We start from the raw sequence: 13241 nt of genomic DNA on the forward strand, positions 1-13241 counted from the left end.
AGCTGCCTCAGCCTTGCAGGAGCTGGACAGGCTTTGTCCAGAGGAAAAGGCTCTGCCCCAGCAGGGCCTCATCCCCTCCCAGATCCCTCAGAAGGGGCTGTCATGGAATTGAGGAATGGTTTGGGCTGGAAGGGACCATAAAGATGATCCCATCCCACTCCTGCCATGGGCAGGGACACCTTCCCCTGTCCCAGGCTGCTCCAAGCCCCAGTGTCCAGCCTGGCCTTGGGCACTGCCAGGGATCCAGGGGCAGCCACAGCTGCTCTGGGCACCCTGTGCCAGGGCCTGCCCACCCTCCCAGGGAACAATTCCTTCCCAACATCTGACCTAACCCACACTCTGTAAATTTGAAGCCATTCCCTGTGTCCTGTCCCTCCATCCCTTGTCTCCAGTCCCTCTCCAGCTCTCCTGGAGCCCCTTTCAGCACTGGGAGTTCTCCCTGGAGCCCCAGGGAGGTGTGTGTTTTCCTTCAGGAATCCAGTCCAGATCTGGGCTCTTCTTTAACAACCACCCCCTAAATGCAGCTCTGTGTCTGTCCCCTCCCTGTCCTCAGGGTGTCACTCCTCCCTGCACCCAAGACCTTTGGTGGCTGAGTGCTGCTTCCCACAACTCCGCTCGGATCCCAGAATCCAGCTGGGATTCAGAGAGATCTGTGGGGTCTGGAAGGGCAAACTCCTCACTCAAAGGGCCTCCTACCCCTCAGGAGCTGAGGACAGAGTTTTCCTGCTAATTATGGCATCCCTTTCCATGGAATCACCGTGCCAGGGGTGGCCAGCACCTTCTCCAGCAAGGAGAGCAGGGCTGAATTCCCAGCTGGAGCACCCAGCTCAGTCTGCTCTTGCTGTGACAGACACTGAGAGGGCAGAGAGGGCAGGAATTCCCATATCCTGGGCACCAGGGACACATGAAGCCAAGGAAAAGCCCAGAGACGGGGAAGAGGGAAGGAAAAGGGGCAGGGAAATGTTGCAGTGCACTCCTGGCCACGGTAAGGTTAAAATTCCACTGCTGCCCCCAGTGCCTCAGCACAAACCACACCAGCTCTGAGGTGTCCAAGTGGATTAATGAGGATCAGGTTAGGACAATATCAGTGTTTACATGGACTAAGCTCTGTCCCTTGAGGCCTTTTAAAGCAATTTTTCAACTGCTGGGGTATTGATTAGAAAGGCCTGGAACAAACTTTCACTGCTATAAACCCTCTCTAAAGAGTTCCCGAACTCAAAGATCAGCACAAATCTCGAGTTCCTGCTTTAGACTCACAAGCCAATATCTCTGGGAGCCAGAGGAATGTGGAGGTGCCAGGGGAAGGACAAGGTGACCCATCCACAGCCCTTGGCACAGAGGGACTTTCTCAAATACCATTTGCATCAGAGCAGGTTGGGGCTGAATGTGAGGAAAAAATTTCTTCAGTGGTCTTCAGTTTCTGGAGGAAATAAAGCAACAACTGCCCCCAGCACAAGAAAGACCTGGGTCTGTTGAATGAATCCAGAGGAGGCCATGGAGATGCTCCAGGAGCTGGAACAGCTCTGGATCCAGGCTGAGAGAGCTGGGGCTGGTCAGGACAGAGATGAGAACGTTTTGGAGATACCTCAGAGCCCCTTCAGGGCCTAAAGGGGCTCCAGGAGAGCTGGAGAGGGACTGGGGACAAGGGGTGGAGGGACAGGACACAGGGAATGGCTTCCCACTGCCAGAGGACAGGGATGGATGGGAGACTGGGCAGGAATTGTTCCCTGGGAGGGTGGGCAGGCCCTGGCACAGGGTGCCCAGAGCAGCTGTGGCTGCCCCTGGATCCCTGGCAGTGCCCAAGGCCAGGCTGGACACTGGGGCTTGGAGCAGCCTGGGACAGGGGAAGGTGTCCCTGCCATGGCAGGGGTGGCACTGGATGGGCTTTGAGGTCCCTTCCAGCCCAAACCATTCCAGGATTCTGTGTTAGCAGAAATGTTTTTATTCAGGAATATGTTTATCCTGCTGAAGGAGTAGTGGGCACAGAATGAGCCCCCCTTGGCTGGGAAAGGGGAAAAAGCTGAAATTTGGACATTTGATCCCAGCCACTGGAGACACCCTGAAGAGGAACAATCTCCCCACAGAGCTGCCTTTGTGCATCCCAGTCCTGAAAAATTTGGTTATCCTCTAGTTTGGCTCTTTCCTTGAGGAATTCCCAGATGGCGCTGGGAGCACCTCACCTTTCCCACACCTGCTGGGAGAGTTTGGATCTCACCCCAAGGATCCAAACCCAACACAGGGATGTGTTGGAAGTCTCTTCTGTGAGAGGATGAGACCTTTCCCCCCAGCTCCAGCCCCAGGCTCTCCCAGCCTTGCTCCTGGATGCGTTTTCCAACTAGATTTTTTTCCTTCGGTTCCTGGGGACCTCTCGTGGTGGGAAGTAAAACTGCGTTTATTTGGGAAGGGGAGGAGAGGTCCTGGCTGGATGATCGGCTCCTCTAAAGAAACCGTGGAATCAGAGACCAGGAGAGAAGATATTCCCAGAGAGCAGCGGCTGCCCCTGCTCTTGGGAATCTACAAACACCCACCTGTGCCAGGTGAGGTCTCTGCAGCTTCCAGGGGATCCAGTGGATGACTCCTGGTTTACAGCACAAATACACAACCCTGGAAGCTGCAGGGGTGCCAGGCCTGCTGTGCCATCCTTGGAGGTCACCATGAACCCCCTGGGAATTGGATTCTGATGGTGTTTCCTTGCAGGAGACTCCCTGGAAGAGCAGAGCCTGTGGTTGTGGACAGCTGCAATTCTTTGTGCTGCTTGCTGGTCTTTCAACCCTCCAGTCCCAGAAATCTGGCTCTGCTGGATGTTTAATTTGAGGTTTTTTCAGCAGGAAAAAAGTTCCAGTGAGGAAGAGCAGAGCTGTCAGTGAGTGGGGGCTGTTCCACCACTCCTCCTGCAGCTCCTGGGGCTGGAGGGCTGTGGATGAGATCAGGCCTGAGACCTCAGATAAGGCAGGGGCTCACCACAGGCACCAGCAGGGCAGGCTGGACATCAGGAGGAATTTCCTCCTGGAAATGGTGACCAGGCTCTGGAAGGGGCTGCCCAGGGAAAGGTTCTTCCCCCAGAGGGTTCAGGCACTGCTCAGGCTCCCCAGGGAATGGGCACAGCCTGAGGCTGCCACAGCTCCAGGAGCTCCCAGGGATGCCCAGGGATTGTTGGGGTGTCTGTGCCAGGCCAGGGGCTGCACTGATGATCCCTGTGGTCCCTCCTCACCCGGGTTATTTTGTGATTCTGTGATCTACAAGGACTTTCTTACTATGAAAAAATTCCAATGTGATTTAAAGTTTTCTTTTCTGAATGGATGCTCCTGCTCAGCACCTCCAGCACAACTCAGGTTGGGGATCCCCCCTTCTGTGCCCTTGGAATTGTCCACCCTGGCCCCAAGGGGATCCCAGCACTGGGAGGGGCTGCTGAAGGCAAAGCCCCTCTGCAGCAGCCCAGTGTCCTGCTTTAGGGCAGATTTGGGAGGAAACCTCTGAATGGGGTTCCTCTGGAGAGCAAACCCAAACCACCCCTCCCTGGTCCAGGAAAAGAATTTCCACGGAGAAAGGTGGAAAAAACTATTTATTTAACAAACAAAGTGCCCACAAGCATAAGGAATGTATAATATGAAACAATAAAACCTCTCATCGCTCTGAAGAGAGATGGCAAAACTGAGAGAAGTGCTTGCCATGAGTTAGCTCAGCTCTCTCAGTCCCTTTGGCACTGGAAAATGCCAAGATCCAGGCTCTGGTGGGTCACAGGTGCAGCTCCTGGTGTTCCTCTGGGTTTTTCAGTCCAGAGCAAATTTAAACAGTCCAAAGAAAAAGGAAAAAAAAAAAAAATCAGTCCAGGAAGTTTCTTTGCCTCAGCTAGCTAGACTAACTAAAAGGAAAATACAACCTCTGTCTGGCTGCTGTCTGATGAACACATTATCCCAAGGAAGAAGAAAATGCAGAGGAGTGAACATTGTTTTTCAAAACAAACTTCCTTCTTTCCCCTCATTCTTCTTTCCCTGCTTCACTCTCAGAACCAGTCTTAGAGGTACAGAACACAACACACAGCACACACAGAACAGCATCACAGTCACTCTGGGACACCCTGCAAGTGCTTTAAGCAGTTCCAAGACCCCTCCCTGCCATCCAAAGCTTTCAAAGTGAAGCTCCAACCCCAGCCCAGCCCCACTCCCATCTCCCCCTGTCTCATTCCTGAGGTTTGGATAATTAACACCCCATGGATTGCCTGCAGTGCCTCTCCCAGGCTTTGGGCCCCCCCTGCTCCCTGGAATCTGGGCTTGCCCAGGACCCCCCATCCTGCAGCCTGCCCCCCACACTGTCAGCAGGGACCTGCCATGAGCTGCAGAGGAAATCCAGCTTTTCCTGGTGTTTGTCCCTGAGCCATAGGACAGGATCATCCCTCTGGGTGCTCCAGAGGTGTCTGGTTTGGGAATTCCAGGCGTTTTGCCCCAGGTGCTCTTTCCAAAGGGCAGATTTCTAATTCTTTCCTTCTTGCTCTTCTTCCTGGGTTCCCTTTCCCTCTCTTTGAAGCCCTCCCTGTAATTTGTGGTGTGCAGAGAGGCCTCTAATAAAGGGTGGCCAAGTAGTTCAGGTGGAGGCCTGGAAGTTCACAGGATTTCTGTGTTGGAAAAGTCCAAGCCTCTCAAGGGCCAGGAGTTCCCAGTGGTGATGCTTTTGGTGCTTGCACAGCACTGGGTCACCTCTGCCTGTCCTGTTTTCCTGTTTTCTCTGCAAATTTCCAGTCCTGTCCCTCATGTCCCACCACTGAGCTCTCAGGAGATCAGGCTTTCCTCCTTCTCTGTTATTCCAGACTGACAGCCAGGACATGGAGCTGGTGGGGCAAGTCCTGAGGAAGCCACAGGGATGCTCCAAGTCTGCTCTGGGGCCAGGGAGAGCTGGGGCTGCTCGCCTGGACAGGGGAAGGCCCCAGAGAGGCCTCAGAGCCTAAAGGGGCTTCATAAAACAGAGGGAAAGGGACTTTTTACATGGGCAGACACTGACAGGACAGAGGGGAACAGATTTAAACTAAAAAAAAGAGAGATTTGGATTAGATACTGGGAAGGAATTGTTCCCTGTGAGGCAGGGAAGGCCCTGGCACAGGGTGCATGCAGCAGCTGCACCGTGAGGGTGCCTGGGCACAGCCTCTGCCCCTCCCAGCTGGTGAATTTAAAGCATTTTTCAGCCTTTAGGCAGGGCTGGGCTCAGCCTGGCCGGGTAAAGCTCCACCTAAAGCCACGCTCCCGGCAGGGGCTGCCCCGGGGGAGGGGAGCCTTTCACAGCCTCATCCCAAAGCCATTTGTGACCCATTTGGGACTGGCCAGCCCCGTAGGGATGTCCTGGGCTTTGCCATCCCCCTGTGACAGCCCTGCAGACCCGCCTGCCTGTTTGGTTTTCAGGCACAAGGTGGCACTGGGGGAGCAGCTTTTCTCCCTTTATTTTTCCCTGTCCCTTTCCCTTTCCCTGTCCCTTTCCCTGTCCCTTTCTCTGTCCCTGTCCCTGTCCCTGTCCCTGTCCCTGTCCCTGTCCCTGTCCTGTGCCTCATCCCTGGCCAGCACAGCCCAGCCTGGGCAGGCCCCGGTGCCCCCCATCCTTAAATCCCAAATCTCATCCCACAGGTTCTCCCTTGGTGCAGGAAATGCTTCACCCCGTGAGCCCCATGGCGTTCAGGTCCTGCTCTGGAGAGTGTCACCCCACAGATGTCTGTGACACGTCCTGCCAGTGCCACCCCAGTCACCAAACCCCCCACACTCACACCTTTCCCCATTTCCCTGCTCTCCTGAGCTCTCCCGGGGCACTGGGCATGGCTCACCCCCACCATGGGTCACCCCTGCTGCCCTCCTGCTTCCTCTGCTCTGCTGATGTCCCCAGCAAGGTCACCCATCCTCTCCCAGGCCACTCCTGCACTTGGGGTTTCTGACTGCTTTGGGAGAGGTTTTATTATTTTAAATTGATTTATTTTCTACCTGCCAGCTCCTCAGTGTTTCCCTGAGAAGGAGATGGGACTGCTCTGAGCACTGGACAAGGGGGAAAGGCCCCTCCTTGGGGCACCAGTCCCTGGCCAAGGGCCACCAGCACCTGCCCAGGGCCACCTGAGAGGGGGAACAGCTCTGGGGCACCCAGGACAATGGGCAAGAGTGGGGACACTCGGGAATCTCCCTGCAAAGGGGACAGGGAGTGGCTTTGTGGTGACAACAGTGCCCTGTGGCACCTCCCAGGTGAGCGTTTGGCAGAGGGGAGGGCTGTACTGGGAACACGAAGCAGAGCAGGCATTTAGAGATCCCTGTGGCTCAAGGGGACCCAGGACAAGGGGAAAACCCCAAATCCAGCAGGGAATAGAGCACCCACCCTCCTCCCTGGCTCTCCAGGGGCTCTGGGATGGGGAGGGGCAGAGGTGAACACATTGCACACATTGCCAGCTCTGCCTTGCTCCAGGACCACTCCCAAAAACCCTTCCCAGCCCCATCCCTCCCCTCAGGTGCTGCAGCTCCATCACTCCCAGGCCAGGAGTGCCTGCCCAGCTCGGGGCAGGCCAGGTCTGTCCTGATAAACAGCCGGAGCTGAGGCAGGCAGGGAAGCTGGGAAATAACAGTCATGAACCATTTTAAACACTGCAGAGAGGAGCAGGAGCCTCCCAGGCAGTTTTCCAGCCCAGTGGTTCCAACAAGCTCTCAGTGTGTTTACACACAAATAACAATAATTAAACCAAACCCAACAGAACCACGGGTGCTCCCACCACATCACAACCACAAAAATAAAACCCTCTGGAAAACAATCACACCTTTCCCGTGCTCTTCGGAGTCTCACATGAGTGCAGGCATTGAGTGAGACATTCTAGGGTGCAGTTATACAGGTTAAGATCCCACTTCTCTCAGGAAAAGGCTCCCCAGGGAATGGGCACAGCCTGAGGCTGCCACAGCTCCAGGAGCTCCCAAGGATGCCCAGGGTGGGATTGTTGGGGTGTCTGTGCAGGGTCAGGATTGGACTGGAGATCCCTGGGGGCCCCTTCCAGGATATTCTGTGATTCCAGGAAAACTTCACCCCTCTTGCACAGGATGGGAGCAGGAGGAGTTTTGGCTCCAGAGCCTGGGCATGGCTGGGTCCTCTCATGGAACAGGAGCAGCGTTTTTCACTGGATGTGTCCCAGGGCAGTTCAACAGCAAAATCCCAGAGAAACGGGGAACTGGATTACTTTCCACAATTTCCCACACAAACTTGTGGGGTAGGAGAACCCCTCCTTAAAACATGAAAAGCAGCTGGTTGATCCCAAGGTTTTAAGGTTTAAAGGCTCGGGTAATAAATGTTTTACCTCCCACCTCTTCCCAGGGAGGTTTGGAGCACTGTGGGCCCCTCATTCCATAGGCCATCCAATATTAAGGAACATTTTAAGCAGCATTTTTCCCTCCTCACCCTGCAACTCCAGCTGTCCCGTAATTCCTGCCAGGCTGAGAGGTGGATCCCCCTTCTCTGCCTGTACTGCTGCACCCCTGGAAACGGGAATTGGTGCTGACGGGGATGGTGAGGGCTGGGAGGAGATTCCAGGCTGCATTCCCAGCTCCCTGGCAGCAGGTGAGCAGCCAGCTCCACATCCAGCCCCCAGCACGCTCCTCACAGTCTGGTTTTGGGATGTGGATGTCGCCATGTCAGACACACAAAAGACACGCAGGCAGCAACAGGTCAAGCAGCAAAGATTCTGATTTAATGTCTGACTCCATCCTTATATACATTTTGTGCAGAAGGCCAAAGATTGGCCGAAAGGGTCACCACCTTATGAACATCATTGGTGGACTTGACCATCAACCACATTCCTCCTCCTAGAGAAGAAATATGTAAACACATAGATAAGCTGTAAGAAAAACAATATTGTTTATGTGAAGCAGCGTGGGAAAGCTGCTGCAAAGGTACAGAATTTCACAGGCAAGAAAATTCAGGGCGACATGTGCATCTCAGGAAAGTCATGTTTTGCTTCGACCGCTGTTGTCAGCGCTCACTCTGCGTGCAGCAGCCGAGAGATAGCGGCTGATTAATCTGTGAGATATCCATCAAAGGCCTGAGGAGAGGGCCTGGCGCTATTGAAACAGTTTAACCACTGATGGCATTATAATTATCTCGCTATCAACTGCAACAAAGCGGCTCAGCGGGAGCTGCTCCACTTAAACACAGGAGGTCACCGAAATTATCCGAGCGGGGAAGTGAATGGAGAGCGCGACCTGGCCCCGCGCATTGCCCATAATTAATGGCCTTCATCATTTATAGCGGGGCCATAATGAGTCCTCGTCAGGCCACCGGGTCACACACTCAGCGCCTGGATGGGCCCTTCCGTCTCTTCCCGGCCAGGATTTGGGATGGGTGAAGCCTCTGCACCAAACCTGGGGCATTCCTGGCTCCAGGGGTCGTGCATTTATTTCACACACATTGGAATGAAATTGCTCCCTGTGAGGGTGGGGAGGGGCTGGAATGGATTTCCCAGAGAAGCTGTGGCTGCCCCTGGATCCCTGTGAGTGTCCAAGGCCAGGCTGGAGCAGCCTGGGACAGTGGAAGGTGTCCCTGCCCATGGATGGGCTCTAAGGTCCCTTCCAGCCCAAACCACTGTGGGATCTTGTGATTCCATGGTGATCAGAGGGTTCTGCTGCTTTGGGACTGGGAAACACAGAACTGTGGCTTGATCTCTTCTGGATCAGATGAAACATAGCACAGGAAATAAGAATAGAAGGAAAGGATCCATCCAGCCTCCCTGTCAGGGCTGGGGAAGGGAAGGAGGCTCAGGTTTGCCATTCCAGATGGAAAATCTAGCCTTGGACACACAGATCCTGCCAGGGAGGACAGGGGTGCCTGAGGAAGCAGTTCAGGACCAGATGGGATGAAAATCCCCCAGGAAGGGGCTGTGTTTGGCCAGCCTGGGGACAGAGCAGCTGCCCAGCACCTCCCAACCCAGCCCTGGGTGCTGGTGGCCATGGCAGGGCTGACCCTTCCCCTTTCCCTGTGCTGGGTCAGGCACCTTCCTCTGGCCAAAGCCAGACCCATCCCAGAGGGAGCAGCCCAAGGATGAGCCCAGTGCTCCTCTCACCAAATCTGATCCCTTAATTTCCCTTTCCTGATTCCCCTTTTCCTGCCCCACATCTCCTGGTTTTTCCCCTGGAAGTCTCAGCACCCCAGGGCACCTGGGCAGGTATTTCTTCTGCTCTCCTTCAGCTCAACAAGGGCAGCATAAAGACCAGTAGATGATTTGGGGTTTCTTTTTCTCCTTATTAGAAAAAGAGACAATCCCTGTAGCAAATCCAAGTTCCTGAGATCCACTTTGTCCCATCCCATCCCTTTCCCCCCTGGATCTCCATGAGTGATCCAGACCCTCACAGGCTCACCCCACTCCCTCAGAGTGACCTGTCCCCAAACACCAGGGATTTCTGCTGCTTGAATCCAGGATCCACCCATTGTCTGCACCTTCCCATGGCAGAGAGGTCTTGGAATCTGGAAAATCCATGGCTTTGGCCACAGCATCCCCACCTTCCAGCCTGTGATAGGGCACTGCAGCAGGATGGGCACCAGCTGCTGTCACGAGCTGTGCTGATGTCTCCTTCTTAGCAACAAAAAGAGAGAAAAAAAGGATTTGGATTTTAGGCACTCTGATTAAAATTTAAGCAAAGAAATACAGGCTGGTTTTCCACCCAAAATGAGAACTCAGGGAGGAAAGCAGGAGGTGAGGAATTCAAACACACACAGAGACCAAAACCATCAGGAGAGAGAACAAGAATAAGGGGTAAACAAAGCAAGAGGAAAAGAAGAAGAGAGATGAAACAGGAAAGAATGAGAGAGAGTGAAAAAAAAATCTGAAGTGGAAATAAGCAATCAAAAGGAATAACAAAGGGAAAGGAGCAAACAAAGGAAAACACACAGAGAATAAAGGAGCAAGAGGGGAGAGGGATGGAGCAAAGTCCTGCAGAGAACAAAGAGGGGATGTGAGGCAGCCCAAGACACAAAACTGAGACAAGACAGCACTGAAGACAAAGGGAGAGTGGAACAAAAATAGCACCAAAGTGGAAACATGAAGTGAAGGTCCCTGGGAGCTGACCCTGGGCGAGGGGCAAGGCTGAGCCCGGGGCACCCAGGGCTCCTGAGCTGCCTCGGCACTGCCAGCACAGCCCCGGGCACAGGAGGGGCAGGGGACAGCACAGCCCTGCCTGGAGCTGCCCCCTCCCCTCCCCTCCCCTCCCGGGCGGCCGGAGAGGAGACAGCCCTGCCCCAGGAGAGCCTCCCAGGGGGAGTCCCCAGTGCTCCGGGCTGCTGCAGAAAAAGGCAGACGGAGCCCTTCCCACAGTGATCCCTCCTTTCCATAGGATTCCTCCTTCCCACAGTGATCCCTCCTCTCCATAGGATCCCTCCTCTCCATGATGATCCCTCCCTTCCCATCCTGAGCTGTCCTGTCCTTTCCCTCCTCCCTGTGGGGTCCCAGTGGGAATTTGGCTCCAGCCGGCTCCAAACCTGCCGTGCCAGGCCCGAGGCCAGCTCTGGAGCTGCTGCCACCTCTGGGGTCACCATCCCAGGAAGGGGAAAATCGCTGTGCAGCTGCTGTGGGAGAGGAGGGAGGGACACGGGTGAGAACCAGCCCAGCAGGGATAAGGGCAGGGCAGGAGCTGCTCCAGGGGCAGAGGTTCCCCCAAGGTTCCCCCAAGGTTCCATGGAGCAGTTGGGCCCCTGCAGCCCCTGGAGATCCAGAGAGGAGCAGAGAGCCCTGGCAGCCCCTGGAGAGGCCCCCTGGAGCTCTTTCAGGAGCTGTGACCCATGGGAGATCCACGGAGCAGCTCCTGAAGGACTTCGTCCCATGAGAAGAACCCAGGGTGGCACAGGGGGAACGCATGAGGAAGGATCTACAGGCAAAATGTGATGGACCAACCCCCATCCCATCCCATCCCATCCCATCCCATCCCATCCCATCCCATCCCATCCCATCCCGTCCCATCCTCCTGCACTGCCTGGAATGACAGAGCTGGGACTGACTAAGTGAAGGCAAGCCAGGCCAACAGGGTTATTTATTGGGGTTTCGCTTTGCCTCTCACCACCCACACCGTTTGTCACTGCAATTAATCAAATTATTGTTCCCCAGATCAGTATCCTGCCCATGATGGTGCCTGCTGAGTGCCCTCTCCCACCCCAGGAGCTTTTCCATGTGGTTTTCTCCCCCTGCCATGCTATGGAGGGTGGCTGGGAGCACCTGGGTGTTCTCCAGAGCCAGCCAAGGCCATGCCCACCACGGCTCTCCCAGCTCAGCATCTCCATACCTCGGGAAGCTCCTGGACTGCCAGAGATCCCTGGGATGCCTCTTGCTACCTAGAGCTGCATTCCTGGGCCAGTTTTTCAAGGATGAGGCTTCAGGCACTTTTTCCATGGTCAGGAACCCTGCAGGAAACAACCCAGCTCCTATGGGAGCTTGGGGGACTGGAAGGGTCCCTGTGGTGGCTCTTCCACTCTCAGAATTCCAGCTGCTGCCACTGGTTTGGTGCTGGGTGTAGTTGTGCAGCTCAGCTCAGTCCCTTGGGCCCCTCTGGATTCCCCCCCCACCCCACCCCAGGCTGGGAGTTCCAAGAGCACAATCGGAAATTAATTCCTGCCTGGGTTCTTGCCCAAACCAATAAAACCTGGGATTACAACAGCCAGGAAAGACATTTGGAGAGTTCTTACCCCTCATGACTCTGAGCCACCAAATGGCTCAGGAATAAGAATTCCTCCTCTGGAAAGCTCCCAGGGTTATCCCATTTCTCTCCCTGTTCTTTGCCTTCTGTCAGAGGAACAACTCTTGACAGAAAAGATCAGGGTGGTTGCTCCAGATAATGAGTCCTGAATGGCTTCAAAAGGAATATTTGGCACTGCAGGAGCCCCTGGATCTCCTGTGATGCCTTGGGAAGGTTGACGTGGAACAGACACTGGACAGAGCTGGAGAATAAAGTGAGGGCTTATTGAAAGGCCTCCAGGATCCACCTTGGGTAGGACAGCACCTGGCCAGGGCTACACCCAAGGTGGACGAGGAATGGTCACAAAATGCTGACTGGGCATGAGATCTTACATTTTTATAAGTTTTGGTCCATTTGCATATTGGTGTGTGTCCAATTCCAGCTCCAGGCTGTGAGGTCTCATCCTTCTTGTTCCTCCCTTCAGCCACCTTTGTTTGTGCTTTTGGGCCTGAAAGTTTTCCTTGGTGTGCAGCAGGAAAAGGATTTGCTTTGTGTCCCTGCTCTGGGCAGAGCTGAGTGACACTGACTGTGAGCTCAGAACTGCACCCCTGGGCAGCACAGGATCTGAAATACATGAAAACTCAAATTTAAGGCATCACCTGAACACTAGATTGTTTCTTTCTGACTGCCCTGAGCACAGCCAAGCTCAGCTCCAAGTGGGATCCAAAGCACCTGGGCCAAACTCCCAGCTGGGGTTTGCAGGAGTCACCCAAACCAGCAGGAAGTGGGAACTGACCCTTTTCCCTGCCCTAAATCCCCACCTGAGCTGTTCCCAGGGTGAGGAGCAGCTGAGATGGGCAGTGTTTGCCACCCTCATCCCCTGGGATGTGACACTGGGCCCACCTGCTCCTGACAGGATTTCCTGCATGGCTGGAGATTGCTGGGCTCTGAAGCTCCTCATTCCTGCTGTTTTTTATTTGGTTGTGTTGCTGTCAGAAGGCACAGCTGAGATTCCCAACCCAGCAGTGCCAACTTCCCGGAGCTCCTGAGGGAGCTGAGGTGCTCCTCTGGCTCCAGGGCATTGTGTGGCTCTTGCCTGTAGGAAGACTTAAAGCAATCATAAATTTGGGGAATTTTTTTATTTAGAAGAACAATGATTCCAGGAACCACCTGCCCCCAACACTCAGGATCAGCCACCCCACAAGGTCTTGGTCTGGCAGTAAAATGAGCTCAGTCCCCCAGTTTCTCAGCTGGAAGGGTTTATTCTGTCCCTAAAGCAGCCCAAAGTCTTTCTGATGTTTAAAGGATCATTTAAGTTTGGCAGTGCCAAGGGGAGAGGCCTCAATCCTTCATCCCAATCTCCCTGGAAATCCACCTGAGACTCCTGAAGGCCACAGAGGCTTTTCCTAGTCCCAAGCCAAGCAAGGATGGCTTTCCATCAGTGCAGAGGAGCTGCAGAGTTCCCAGGGCCTCCTTCCACCCCAGAGCTCCATGGCCATCAGCAGTGGGTCGGTGCCCAAACTCTCTGTGCCCAACCAGAGCCTTTGCCATTGGCAGTCCATGGGTTCAACTTTCAGCTTTGAA

The sequence above is a fragment of the Zosterops lateralis genome (genome assembly GCF_965231275.1).
Source record: "Zosterops lateralis genome assembly, chromosome: 19".
Lineage (NCBI taxonomy): Eukaryota > Metazoa > Chordata > Aves > Passeriformes > Zosteropidae > Zosterops > Zosterops lateralis.